We start from the raw sequence: 15,412 nt of genomic DNA, 5'->3' as shown, positions 1-15,412 counted from the left end.
TAAACATTACTGATTAGCTTTATAATTTTGAATTCAAAATAATCTCAGAAACAGAAATAACAAAGCAGCACTCTCTTCAAAGTGTCTATCCAGTTAAAAATTAAAATCTCCTTTTTATAACAATCTGCATTTAAGCCCATATTATATTTCATATGTGAAGTAAAGCACAAGTTTGTTTAACACCCAAATTAATGTCCAATTAATTAAGTATCCACAAGCAGGAGATTCACAAGCTACACACCAGAGCCAAAGCTTGGCGGGTGTGAGTTCCCTTAACTTTTTCCAGTACTTCCCCTTTTGTACTATTAATTAATCGATTTTACTTCTGTTTTTGGTTGTCCTTTCTTTTCTACTGCTTCATTTACAAAAAAAAGTCATACATCCAGAATTGAATGTATTTATTCTTTGCAGTATTTCAAAGTAAGGTTATATTCACTGAGAATTCTGAAACTTAAAGAAATTGCTGTTGTTTATCTACCAGTACATCTTACAGTGCCCTCCATAAAGTTTGGGACAAACACCCATCATGTATTTATTTGCCTCTGTACACCATAATTTGAGATTTGTAATAGAAAAAAAATCACATGGTTAAAGTGCACATTGTCAGATTGTATTAAAGGCCATTTTTATACATTTTGGTTTCACCATGTAGAAATTACAGCTGTGTTTATACATAGTCCTCCCATTTCAGGGCACCATAATGTTTGGGGCTTCACATGTGTTTGTAATTGCTCAAGTGTGTTTAATTGCCTCCTTAATGCAGGTATAACAGAGCTCTCTGCACCTAGTCTGTCCTCCAGTCTTTCAATTATCTTTGGAAACTTATTGCAGTTTATCAACATTGGAACCAAAAGTTGTGCCAATCAAAGTCAAAGAAGCCATTATGAGACTGAGAAATAAGAATAAAATTGTAAGAGACATCAGCCAAACCTTAGCCTTACCAAAATCAACTATTTGGAACATGGAGGAGACCCAGGACAGAGAGGTCGGATTGGGAATGGGAGGGGGAGTTGAAGTGCTGAGCCACCCAACCTCATCTACTGCATCCGCTGCTCTAGATGTCAGCTGATCTACATCAGTGAGACTATGCAGAGGTTGGGCGATCGATTCTCCGAACACCTTCGCTCGGTCCGCAAGAACCTACCTGACCTCCCGGTGGCTCAGCACTTCAACTCCCCCTCCCATTCCTAATCCGACATCTTTGGCCTGGGTCTCCTCCATGGCCAGAGTGAGCAACACCGGAAATTGGAGGAACAGCACCTCATATTTCGCTTGGGGAGTCTGCATCCTGTGGGCATGAACATTGAATTCTCCCAATTTTGTTAGCCCTTGCTGTCTCCTCCCCTTCCTCAGCCCTCAGGCTGTCTCCTCCCATCCCCCAGCCCTCGGGCTCCTCCTCCTTTTTCCTTCCTTCTCCCCGCCACCCCCTATCAGTCTGAAGAAGGGTTTCGGCCCGAAACGTTACCTATTTCCTTCGCTCCATAGATGCTGCTGCACCCGCTGAGTTTCTCCAGCATTTTTGTGTACCTTCGATTTTCCAGCATCTGCAGTTCCTTCTTGAATACTTTCATTTACATGTCATTGTTGTGTCCCAAGCATTATGGTGCCATGAAATGGAGGGGTGGGTGGGACTATGTATAAACACTGTTGTAATTTCTCAATGGTGAAACCAAAATTTATAAAAATGGCCTTTATTAAAATCTGACAACGTGCACTTTAACCGCTTGTGATTTTTTCCATTACAAATCTCAAATTGTGGAGTGCACCAGCAAATAAATCAATGATGGGTCTTTATCCCAAACATTATGGAGGGCACTGTATGTTATAGTTTTACTGACCTTGATAGTTACAGAATTTGTATTCATCCCACGACTCTTGTTAGCAACCAATCTATCTCTGTCTTAGCAGTGCCCAAAATGTCGCCTGTCAATTCCCTCTCAAATGCTGACCCAAGAATGTTCTGCCACGTTCCTGGCTTGTGCATTATCTACAAAGGGAAGGCTTTGAGAAGTCATAAGCTTGTGTGAAGGGAATGAGGTGATTAACATATACCAAAAATAAATGAGGTAAAATAAACAATTATACAAAATAAACAATTCTACAATAACAGTAATGATATAGCACATTTTGTTATCTAATCATTCAAAGAACCCATGTTAATTTTTGGCAAGTTAGGCCCATTCCCCAGCTAGTTCCACATAAACTTGTAATACCTTGGGCAGTTACAAAATTTGCATTCAGCCCATGACTCTAGTTAGCAACCAATTTGTCCTCTGTCTGAAGCAGTGCCCAAAATGTCACCTGTCAATTCCTTCTCAAATGCTGACCCACTGAGTTGCTCCAGCACTTGTGTTTGTTCAATATTCCAGCATCTACAGTTTCTTGTGTCTCTAAAAATTATATTACATTGTGATGATATTTCCCTCAGTCTTCTCGACCCATCTGGAGGATTCCAGCTGTTTTAAGAAGACAACTTTCATCATGGTGCCAAAGAATTCAAGAGTTTGTCATATGTTCCGAAACAAAACAATGAAATTCTTACTTGCAGCAGCACAACAGGTAAATACTGTACTAAATAGATAACATAATAAACTAAAAAGTAACTAAACTAAAAAACCTCCAACTTAACACAATAAAAAAAACCCAATATAGACTAACCAGTGACTGATATCCACCATCATGAAGTGCTTTTGAGAGTCTGGTCTTGGCACACATTAACTCCAGCCTCTCAGACAGCTTGATCCACTGCACTGCCGCGACAGGACCACGGAAAATCTCATCTCCTTGGCCCAACGCATTGCTGAAACATCTGGATAACAAGGGCACCCACATCACCCTCTATTTCTTGACTGTAGCCCTGTCTTCAACATCATGATCCTAAACAAATAACTCCAAACTGCCAGACCTGAGAATCAGCACTCACAACCTCTACACCACCCCTCTATCACTATTAAAGGTGGGCAGATGTCATCATCATCGAGAGCCAGAGAAAACAATCATGGGAAAGAGTACGGAAAGGAGATAGATTGCAAAACCATATCGAAACTGCAGCCAAAAAAGCACACAAATGTCTCTACTTCCTCAACAAACTAATGATGTTCGGCATGTCACCAATGACTCTCACCAACTTCTACACATGCACCAGAGAAAGCTTCCATTGGGATCTATGACAACTTGATTTAGCAACAGCTCTGCCCAAGTCAGCAAAGTAGCTGAGAGTTAATTTGTATCCCCGTTCCTCTCAATTACTGCTTAAAAACAAATTATTTATTAATCAATTGTGTGAATACAACGGGCAGTAAACATTCTTCCCCCACGTTTAAATAAAGATTTCGCAGTTCTCTAAATAATTTCACGTCACCTAACCTGTATGGCCAGACTTGATAAAGAGGTTTCACATTTTTCCTGACAAACATGAATAAACCAGATGCTTCATTTTTAAAGACATTCTTATAGCTTTATGGGCATGATCACAAATAATAGCATTGAATTATAAATTCCAAATGTGTTACAACAAACTTAAATGAATGTCTGCACACCATTGTCCAGGTCACTGGATTACAATTTCAAGCAATTAACTGCTATGTTACCATTCTCAGCACAACTAACCATTTGACAATATCCTCCAGACATCTATTAGTTCAAATGTATTTGTCACATGCACCATAAGGTGCAGTGAAATGAATCCTACCATAACTAGAGAGCAATCCTAAACTACTACAAGACCCTCAGACTATGTTTGATCATACTTTACTGGCTTTATTTGCACTAAACATTATTCCCTTTATCATGTATTTGTACACTGTGAATTGCTTGATTGTAATCATGTATTGTCTTTCAGCTGGATGGTTAGCACACAACAATAGCTTTTCTTTGTACCTTGGTACACGTGACAATAAACTAAACTCAACTAAATAAAACTCATTATCTGCCGCACCATTTACTACATTAGATTCACAAAGCTGAAGCTCAAAAATTAAACTGTAGAATGTTTCAATCATACCATATACATAATGAATACATGACTATAATTAAATACTACTAAATTAGAATGTTTTAAAGCAAACAAGTTGCAAATAACAAAATAAATTTAAATCAAATCACTCACCATGCATTAAGCTGATTTATTCCTGGAAGAATAACTGCAAGGATGGCAAAAACTCCTGACAATCATTTTTCACTTAGAACCTAAACATAATAAATTTAAAAGTCAACCCACAATGCCTAGAATTGAGGAAAACACATCTTCATTGTGTTTCTGAATGAATGACAATGCAGTTAAATAAATATTTTAGATTTATTAATAACTATATATTCCAGATGATTAGTCTATGGCTCTTTGAGAAGTTAAAGTGTGTTGGAGAAGTTTAGAACATTGCCACAAACAGTAGCAAGTTTTGTAGTAATAAAGTTTTAGGAAGCACAATGATAAAGAGAGAAGCAATTTTATGGCAGTAAGTTAGCAAAGAGTGTAAAAGCTACTGAAAGAGCTTCAAAAATTAAACAAAACAAAACTGTTGCATATTAGGAGTAGTTACTGTTAGTAAATGAAGAAATGACTGAGACATTAAACAACTAATTAATATCCAATAGAAATTACTTGGACTGAAACTAGGCAAAACTACCTGAAAGCCAGTAAGTCAGGATTCTGAAAGAAGTGTACAGAGATAGTGCGTGCATTAGCAATGGACTTCTATAGTGCTTGCATTCTGGAAATATCCTGGCGCTTTAGAAGATGGAAAATAAGACACCACAATACGAGAGGGGCATGGAGACAGGTTTGCTAATCTCCATGCATCAACAGAATACAGGGATCCATTATGTTCAAGAAGGAACTGCAGATGCTGGAAAATCGAAGGTAGACGAAAGTGCTGGAGAAACTTAGCGGGTGCAGCAGCATCTATAGAGCGAAGGGTTTCAAGAAGGGTTTTGGCCCGAAACGTTGCCTATTTTCTTCGCTCCATACATGCTGCTGCACCCGCTGAGTTTCTCCAGCACTTTTGTCTAACAGGGATACATTATCATAGGCATGGTTGCAGTGCACCCACGAAACACGGTTGGACCAAGTGAAAATGCTTTCACTATCGCACAACCACAAACTGCAATTTCCCTGTTACAAGCCTGAAGAAAGCTCCAATATGACAAGGTTTCTATAAAATAGTTCCAAGTTATTTAACTTGAATTATCAATCATAAAACAACCAATGATAAAGTGAAGGTTACCAAAAAAGATAAAGTGAGCAGTGTATGGAGAATTCAAAAAATATGCAAACGTTGCCTATTTCCTTCGCTCTATAGATGTTGCGGCACCCGCTGAGTTTCTCCAGCTTTTTTGTGTAGATTCTGCAAAAATGATAAAGTGATGTGTGAGAATTCAAAAAATATGCAAACAGACCTGCAAAAGAACTTTTTTTACTTCACTAAATTGTACTGTGATTAAATATGTCTGTATCAGCTTACTCTGAAAGGCCTGAAAAAATTAGAAATCAAACACCTGATTGCAGAGCAGCAATCCGGAAACCTTTGACTGAATTCTACAAGTCAATGAATGCCAGGGAAAATAATCACCTTGCAAGAAGAATGAACCTATCCTTGTTGACTAACTCGCATCATCTCAAGAAATAGCATGTTTTGCCAGGGAAATAAAACTTATAAACTGTCTTCAAGATACAAATAATTATGCAAAACACGGCTGCTACTGATATGCAAGCATTTGAGCACATGTTGATGACCATTTTAATTTTGCTTGTAAGATAGTTGCACTGCTTGGCATTTGAATACAATTTGTAATGATGCAAGTGAAGCAGTTGAAGTAGATGGGGATATTTCATGTTTACACAAAAGGAATAACCTGTGCATACCTAAACTGATCACTATGTGCAACCATGCTATTAGATCCTCATTTGTAATCAATTTCTGATTTTAAGGAAAACAAAATGTTATTCCAAAGTCATTGTGTCTGAATATTGAAATCTGTTAGACTGACAGTATCCAAATCAATACCTCCCATTCAAAAAGGCTAACTCTGCTACAGTACCTTTCCAACTGAAATACTTTAATTGTTTTGGAGATTTCAGCTTCCATGCTTTAGAATAGTAATTGCCTACAGCAAACATAGCAAGATCCAGTGCAGAACATCATAATCAATGACAACAGTGGGCTGCATTTCAAGTTTTTAATTCTCTGTCATTTCAAACCTTGTTATTATAGCAGATCAAATGTATTAAAAAAAGTTATTTTAGCATTGATGGTAGAATTCAGCTATATGAAGCCTTTCACATATCATATGCAGCTGTAAGGCCATTCCTTTTATCTCCACCTTTGGACTTCTGACTAAACTGCAAAAGTGCTGTGTGGTTCTCAGAAATAAACTACTTCATGGTTCAAATGGCAAGTGAAGAATGACAAGTCAGGTTCAGTTCCATTAGGCTGTCAGGTATGGCCAATTCTAGCCTACTGCTTTTTTTTCTTTTTTATAAACAGAGCAGACTGTTTACCAATGTGTCAAATATAGAACTGTACAACACACTGGACATTTTAATTTTGCATCCAAAATCTTTATTTGACACAGATTAGCCAATAAGCAAAAGAAAAATTACCACCCGCACAAAACTGTTTGCTAAGTGAAAACTTCACTGTTTATTCTGAGACATTTGGAGGTAGTTTCATTTATGCAAGCAGAGTAGGTATGACGCTTAAATAACTGTGACATTAGGTGGTAAACAGATAATTGCAAAATCATCTGGGCAAGGTGTTCTGAATGTCCAGTTTGACCCACATAATAAGACAATTGTGTCAATTGTGATTCCCATTTAGAGCAGATAGGGAAAGGAACAGTTTTTAATTCAATTTCATTTAGTATGTTTTACAAATAGCTGTATGTTTTACAACAAATTTGTACGCTAGTTGTTTCAATGGTTGTAAACAATGGTAAACAAATACTTAAACTTCACTGTATTTAAAATAAGTAAACCATTATTAGCTTGTTATTGTTTGGTAGCAGTCTGAACAGAAAGTAGACATGCAGAACTAAAAATCAGTATGTAGTAGTGCAAATGTAAAATATTGTAGAAGTTGAATATCAAGTGGGAATAGAAAAATCAAACAAGGGAAATACACTGCAAGCAGGCAGCTGCTGTGGAGAAACAATCCCATTCTCGATCTAAAGATAATCACCCTGAAACATTAGCTTAGTTTATAAAATACATTTTACACTATGGTTCCCAGAATGTATTTAGATTATTAGTTTTGTTCTCAATACAAACAAAATTTGCCCCCCGGCTCTAGCTACGAAGCAATAACAGACTGCAGGTTTCCAGTGACAATGCATGCTGAGACATGCATAGATATATTGGGCAAGAATTACCCTTAATGTTTACTCCAGAACTTAAACTCCCCACACATTGTACCACCCTAGGCCCATTTGATGTCGAATGTAAAAGGGATGTACGCTGTCAAAACGAATTTACCCATTCCGCCATTTGCCTGAAACGTTATTTTCTCCCTGCAAGGCGGAGCAGAGGTGAGTACGGCGTTACCCCCTGTCCCTGCTCCTGTCCCTGCCCCAGCGCCAGCGCCGCTCTACCTGCAGCATCACCCGCTCGCTCTACTCGCCCCCTTGGCCGTTGGTTGACGGGGCCCCCGCGCGCCGCCTCTCCCCCACACGACCAACGCTTCCTGCAACTCGCCGGGCGCGCGCTCTCGCGAGAAGCTTCGGCGCCGTGCTCGTCGTCGTCCTCGTGGTCGTGTTGTGCTCGGCGGGTAAGTCCCTCCTCTCAGATTGGTCCCTTTCGTTGACAAATCTTCTTTAGCGTGTCAGTCCCACGAAATAAAGTGTTCCTCTAGTTAAATCAAACCGACAGCAGAAAAGGGATCTCAGAAAATCATGCAAGGAATAGATGGGGTAGATGCCCACCGTCCCTTGCCCATCGTCCCTTGCCCACAGTACCTTGCCCACTGTACCTTGCCCACAGTACCTTGCCCACTGTACCTTGTCCACCGTACCTTGCCCACCATACCTTGCCCATCGTACCTTGCCCACCGTACCTTGCCCACCGTCCCTTGCCCACAGTACCTTGCCCACCGTACCTTGCCCATCGTACCTTGCCCACCGTACCTTGCCCACCGTCCCTTGCCCACCGTCCCTTGCCCCCGTACCTTGCCCACCGTACCTTGCCCACCGTACCTTGCCCACCGTACCTTGCCCATAGAACCTTGCCCACCGTCCCTTGCCCACCGTACCTTGCCCACCGTCCCTTGCCCACCGTACCTTGCCCACCGTCCCTTGCCCACCGTACCTTGCCCACCGTACCTTGCCCACCGTCCCTTGCCCACCGTACCTTGCCCACCGTACCTTGCCCACCGTACCTTGCCCACCGTACCTTGCCCACTGTACCTTGCCCACCGTACCTTGCCCACCGTACCTTGCCCATCGTACCTTGCCCATCGTACCTTGCCCACCGTACCTTGCCCATAGAACCTTGCCCATAGAACCTTTGCCCCTCGTACCTTGCCTACCGTACCTTGCCCACCGTACCGTACCTTGCCCCTCGTACCTTGCCCCTCGTACCTTGCCCACCGTACCTTGCCCACCGTACCTTGCCCATCGTACCTTGCCCACCGTACCTTGCCCATCGTACCTTGCCCACCGTACCTTGCCCATCGTACCTTGCCCACTGTACCTTGCCCACCGTACCTTGCCCACCGTACCCTTGCCCACCGTACCTTGCCCACCGTACCTTGCCCACCGTACCTTGCCCACCGTACCTTGCCCACCGTACCTTGCCCACCGTACCTTGCCCACCGTACCTTGCCCACCGTACCTTGCCCACCGTACCTTGCCCACCGTACCTTGCCCACCGTACCTTGCCCACCGTACCTTGCCCATCGTACCTTGCCCATCGTACCTTGCCCATAGAACCTTGCCCATCGTACCTTGCCCATAGCACCTTGCCCATAGTAGGTGAATCGAGGACCAGTGGACATAGGTTTAAGGTGAAGGGATAAAGATTTAATAGGAATCTGAAGGGAACTTTTTCACACTGGGATTATCCCTATCTATAAGAAACAGTTAGACAGGTAAATGGATAGGACAGGTTTGGAGGGATATGGACTAAACGTGGGCAGATGAGACTAGTGTGGCTGGTACACTTTGGCCGGTGTGGACAAGTTGCCTGTTTCCAGGCTGTGGCTCTATGACTAACTTCAGCCGGCATGCGGAAGAGTAGTAGAATTCACGTTTGAGGTGGATGTAAGTGGAAGGTGAACCACTTTAAACACAAACTCTTACCCCTCCATAATAGTGTAGGTAGCGTGTATCTGCTTATTTTAATTTGAGATTTCAGTTAATTTGTTTTGACTAAGAATGTTGATATGTAAATAACTTGAATTACCCAAACTTTACATTGGATTTACCTTATTTTCTGTTGTGTGGGGAGCATTCTATTTGCTCTCCAACCCTATTCACTGTCAAGTCCCAACAGTTTTGAAATATCATCGTCTTTAGAAAAAGCATTTCAATTCTACTGGTTAACAAATCAATTCCCTCTGACATCCATCATCCAGCAGATCAAGAATAATAGAAATATAGAAAAGTCACTAATTAACATTTCTTCCAAGCTGCACACTAACATGACATAGGGTGGTTGCACGTAAAGGTCATCAGGTCAAAGGGCGTGACGCACAGAGTAGCTCAATCCTTCATGAGTACAATGCAGCTTCTGGCATACACTAGTAACACATGCAACACATACGTTCTTACCTGTTAAAAAGCACCAAAACGGTCAATTTTTGCACTTAAAAAATTGTGGAAATAGGGGTAACCGTGAGTGAAAACCGCCAAAATCACTGCTGCTCACTGACCTGCGAAAGAGCAGCGTGCCGGCGGATTGAGGGCAAGTCCCGGCCCATGACAGCCGGGGCTGGAGGGTGACTGAGCGCTCTGAACCAAATGCTCTAGTATCTTTGCTCTGAACCCAAGCACTAAGGTGTAAGCGGCCGAAGGAGCGCATCCCTCGGGACAGCCCCCATTCTCCCCCCGGGGTCAGCGCTGTCCGGCCACGGCCGCCTTCCGCCCCGTCTCCCCCTGTGCGGCCGCACTGTCACAGGCTGTGGGTCGGCAGCGCCCACACACGGGGCCGGGCGGAGCAGGGCGGCGGCTCCAGGCAGTGGATACATGGGGACGAAAACCCGGCAACGTCCCTGTCAGCTGCAGCAGAGTTGGGGACAATCTGTTCCCTCCGCCCACCAAGAGTCACTGACCACCGGCACACCGACCACCCCCCCACAGGGACAGACGGCCCGGGGTCCGCGAGTGTGAAACCAGTCAGCGTGGAGTCCAGATGCTGGGATAGAAGACGGGCCCGCTGTACTGGCAGCCAGAGTAAGTGCTTACCTGACGTTCGCCGCTTGTACTCCAGAAGGTGTTGCGTGGCAAAAGTACGGGTCACGGGTCGTGACATCAACTTTCCTATATATATTGCTCCATCATCAAGTTCATGAAACTTTGCCTGGCTTCACACAAACTTTCATTAAGTTGAAAAGATAGGTCCCCATCAACTTTGCAACGTCAAAAATGGCATGCATATCTATGGGCTGAATGTGATTTTTAAAAATGGCTGGTAACACTGCGTGAAGAAATAAATAATCTCACCAATTATTTTAAAAATCTTACATTGATTTCTAGCGGTCCATATCACCTACTGTCAAAGGCTTACCACTGAATATTTAGAAATCTTTACAGGAATTCTCATTTGGAAATATCTGTAAGTCAAATATCCCAGCGCGAACAGCAGTATCAGAGATTGCTGTTGATATGCAGCAAAATGTAATTTACATTAATGACATCTTGAGCATTTGTTTTAAATATGCAATCATGTGATATGTTTGTGCATTCCTCTCCCAGAGGATTAAAAGTACAAACATCAAGATTCTCTGAATAGATTGTCTCTGTGTTATTACTTGCACAGATAATGTTAACTATCTGTCAAAATGTTCAAGAATGGTAAGTAAGGTCTCATTATATAGGAAGGGGGAGGAGGAGTTCAATGATCCAGTTTCCTGCCCTGTTACTGGAAATAAATTTCCATACACAAAGTGAAAGTAAAACTTTAAAGATAAAACAAGCTGAGATCATGGGACAACAAGGGTAACTGAATAAATAATTAAAGTGGATCATACAATTCTTGAAACTTTTTATAAAGAGTTGATCCAGGATTTGGGCAAATATTTTATGTTCACTATTGGTCAAATTCTTTAGCAGTAGAATGTTTTAAGAAACAAACTATATCCAGTATATACCTGCATCTTCATTTATTGCAATAATAAAACATTGTGATGTAATGTAACTCCTCAAATAAATATTGTATGCTGTTATAAAAATCTGCAAATCCTTCCTCCAGTTGGGTAATAACAATGCCTGATGTATTCCCAGTCATGTATTTTATTACCTAACTGCTGGTATCTGATTTGAGCAAGTTGAGCCTGCAATTGTAGCACTGCAAATGACCGTGACACTTCTGAATTAGATAAGAGAAAGAAAAATATGCAGCTTTTACTACTTCATGGTTTTTCAAGTGTCTCGTTCTTAAAACTGTGTGGATCATGTCCAGAGTAGATTATCTGTATTACTCTATTATTGAAACAGCCAGCCAGCATTCAATACCTCAGACCATACACAGAGGTATATTAACAAGTTTAAAGTATCCTTTTTTTAAGTATGCAGAACAACTGCTCTAACACATGCTCTTATTCAATTTTTTAAGAAGGAACTGCAGATGCTGGAAAATCGAAGGTAGACAAAAGTGCTGGAGAAACTCAGCGGGTGCAACAGCATCTTTGGAGCGAAGGAAATTCTGAGTTTCTCCAGCACTTTTGGCTACCTCTTATTCAAGTTCATGAAGGGTAGAAAATCATGTTAAAGCTTTGCAAATAAATAATTCTGGAATAAATTTACAAAAACAAGCCTCATTATCAAAGCTATGATAATAAAAATAATGCAGAGGAAGACTTTTTGATCAAAATTTGCACAATAAAAATCTATGTGAATACCAATGCAATTTTACAATTTTACAATAGCTAATGGGTATTTTGACACTGCCACCATATAAAGCAGGGAACTCCAAACTATGGCCCGAGGGCCACATCCGGCCCGCAGCAAGTTCTTAACACGTTCGGCGGAGAGGGCTATTTAACGGGTTCAGTGGTAGTGGGTTCTGTGCTAGTGAGATAAAACAGCACCCCCACTTGCCCCGCCCCTCCCGTCCTTACTTGACTAGCTTCAAAATCTTTTTATCCCCCTCAGGGACCAGACAGCTCCACAGGTAAGTTTCCTTTCTTGCCTCCCCCCACTTCCCCCCCCCCCCACGGGCAAGGCCATCGCTGCCCTGCACCGGGGGGGGCGAGCGTCCTGGAGCCGGGGGAGGGAGTGGCCAAGGATAACCGGCACGGTGTCTCTCCGCTCCCAAACCTACCCGGTGTGGCCTTTCCCCGCCCCCGGTCCCCGCACCGGCTGCAATGAGAATGAGCGGGGGTGGGGAGACACTGCGCCGGGAACCCTCGGCCTCTCCCTCTCGCTCCCTCGACTCCTGGGATGCACGCCCCCTACCCCCCCCAATCCCCCACCACCACCACCACCCGACATCATCTGGTGGAGAAGACGGGGCCCGCGGTAGTTTACATCGAGACAGATATTGAGATAGAGAGAGAGAGATGAAGAGTGTGAGAGAGCGAGAGAGATGACAGAGAGAGAAACAGTGAGATTGACACCACATCATGGTGGAATATTGCATTGGGGAATGGATTGCGTGGGGGACCAGGCCTCCCGTGTGACTGGGACCTAACGGGTCCCACTTAGTCTAGTTAAATTTATAACACTGACATTTCTTTATTTTTTCTTACTGCCCGCAAAAATTTGCCAAATATATAATGTGGTCCTCATACTGAAAAGTTTGGAGGACCCTGCCGTCATGGCAGCTCCGTGAAAACTGTGCGTATTTTTAAGTTTCATGTTCCTTTTTAACTTATTTCTAAGTCTAACTCCCTAGTACTAACGAAGTATGGCAGGGAAACCCTCTTAAATCTAAACTCTAGCGTAAAGAGAGACTTTTTAAACGCTGTACTTAATGATCCAGCGTGGCAAGCAGAGATCAACAGAGAGCGCCGCGGCAACAACAATGGGAGCGCGGCTACAAGGAAAACCCGGAGAAAACATCGGGGTGGAGAGGGGGATTCAGAATAGGCTGAGAGCCCAAGCCTTTCGTCCTCCTCTGCTCAGCATTCATCTGGCAAACGTCCAGTCCCTGGAAAACAAGCTGGATGACCTCAGGGCGAAGATCAGATTCCAGCGGGACATAAGGGACTGCAACATCCTCTGCCTGACTGAAACATGGCTGATCCCACTGATTCCGGATCAGGTAATCTGCCCAACTGAGTCCTTCACTGTCCATCGTGCTGACAGAGCAGAAGAGTCTGGGAAATCCAAGGGTGAAGGAGTCTGCTTCATAACAAATAACAACTGGTGCAACCCTGGAAATATCAATATGCTTTCCCGTTCCTGCTTGCCGGACCTGGAGCATCTGACGATCTCATGCCACCCATTCTACCTTACTCCGGGAGTTGGGCTCAGTGATCGTCACAGCCGTCTACATTCCACCGCAGGCAGACACCAACGTGGCATTATCGGCCCTACACGATGTGCTATGTCGGCATCAAAACAAGAACCCGTATGTGGCTATGGTGGTGGCTGGAGATTTTAATAAATCAAATCTCAAGAAGGTCATGCCAAACTTCTACCAACACATCACGTGTGCAACCAGGGGGCAAAGAACATTGGACCACTGCTATACGCCGTTCCGGGAGGGTTACAAGGCCGTTTCACTCCCTCCCTTTGGAAAATCTAAGCACGCTGCCATTTAACTGCTGCCGGAGTATAAACAGAGGATAGTTATGGGAAGCGGCAGTGACGAGGGACGTAATGCGGTGGCAAAGATGCACTGACAGATGTCGACTGGAATATGTCCCAAGCAAGTTCCAGTGACGTCAGTGAGTTCACGGAAGAAGTCACGGACTTCATCGCAACAATAACTGACAACATCGTCCCCACGGTAAGGGTAAGCACCTTTCCGAATCAAAAACCCTGGGTAGTCAGGTCCGTCCGTGTTGCCTTGAATGCTCGCATCACTGCCTACAACTCGAGCCTGGCATCCGGAAATATGGACGTCTACAAGGTAGAGTCCTACCGACTGCGAAGGGCGGCGAAGGACGCAAAAAGGAGGTACAGGGACAAGATGGAGTCACAGATGGAACAACAGGACACCAGACGCCTGTGGCAGGGGCTACGGACTGTAACCAACTACCGGAGCAGCACCCCCCCCCCTCAACCGGAAGTGCCGGCACCTACCTCGCTGATGACCTGAACTCCTTTCACGCTCATTTCGAGACGGGCAACATCACCCCAGGTCTGCCGGCTATCGAAGCTGAAGGGAGGAATGTGCACACATTCTCGTTGTCCGAGCACGATGTGAGGAGGGCTCTGACACGGGTGAACATGAGGAAAGCTGCAGGCTCAGATGGCATCTCGGGGCGAGTACTTAAGTCCTGTGCTACGCAGCTAGCTCCGATGCTCACTACAATATTTAACCTCTCCCTGGCCAAGTCCGTGGTCCCTGCCTGCTTCAAAAGATCCATCATTGTACTGGTACCTAAAAATGCCTCCCCAGCCTGTCTGAATGACTACCGTCCGGTGGCCCTCACCTCGGTAGTCATGAAATGCTTTGAGAGGCTGGTCAAGAAACACATCTGCGCCTTCCTCCATCGCAACATGGACCCGCTACAAATCGCATACCGTCCGAACAGATCCACGGACGATGCAGTCTCCCAGGTTCTGCACACCGCTCTCTCTCATCTTGACAACCAGAAGGGGGGCTACGTGAGGATACTGTTCATAGACTTCAGTTCAGCCTTCAACACGATAGTCCCCACCAGACTGGCCGAGAAGCTGCTGTAATTGGGGCTTAACACCCCTCTGTGTGCCTGGGTTCTGGACTTTCTCTCCACCAGGCACCAGGTAGTCAAGATGGGGGGAAATACATCGAAGTCCCTCATCCTGAGCACAGGATCCCCCCAGGGTTGCGTCCTCAGCCCGCTACTGTACTCCATGTACACACATGACTGTGTGGCTAGGTTCAGCTCCAACTTGATCAAGTTTGCTGATGACACTGTGGTGGTGGGCCTGATCTCAGACAACGATGAGAAGGCCTACCGGGAGGAGGTGGCTGATCTGGCACTCTGGTGTCAGGACAACAGCCTCTTCTTGAGTATCAAAAAAACTAAGGAGCTGATCGTGGACTTTAGGAGGGCACATCATCCGAGGACGTATACACCATTGAAGATAAATGGGGAACCTGTGGATAGGG

At 44.0% G+C, this 15,412-nt stretch overlaps 1 protein-coding gene across 2 annotated transcripts in view; it reads right to left on the bottom strand.

Moving 5' to 3' along the window:
- kiaa1109 (KIAA1109 ortholog) overlaps positions 1-7,712 on the bottom strand; it is a 298,241-nt gene extending 290,529 nt beyond the window's left edge. For both annotated transcript variants that reach the window (XM_055647191.1, XM_055647198.1), the window contains exons 1-2: positions 7,585-7,712; positions 4,109-4,188 (exon numbers count right to left, since the gene is read on the bottom strand). The gene's annotated coding sequence lies outside the window, so the exon portion shown is untranslated. The remainder of the gene's footprint in view (positions 1-4,108; positions 4,189-7,584) is intronic.
- Between the last annotated feature and the right edge of the window lie 7,700 nt (positions 7,713-15,412).

Source organism: Leucoraja erinacea, chromosome 1, assembly GCF_028641065.1.
Source record: "Leucoraja erinacea ecotype New England chromosome 1, Leri_hhj_1, whole genome shotgun sequence".
Lineage (NCBI taxonomy): Eukaryota > Metazoa > Chordata > Chondrichthyes > Rajiformes > Rajidae > Leucoraja > Leucoraja erinaceus.
The sequence above is the reverse complement of the archived record's forward strand: the minus strand, read 5'-3'. Positions and strand labels throughout refer to the sequence as shown.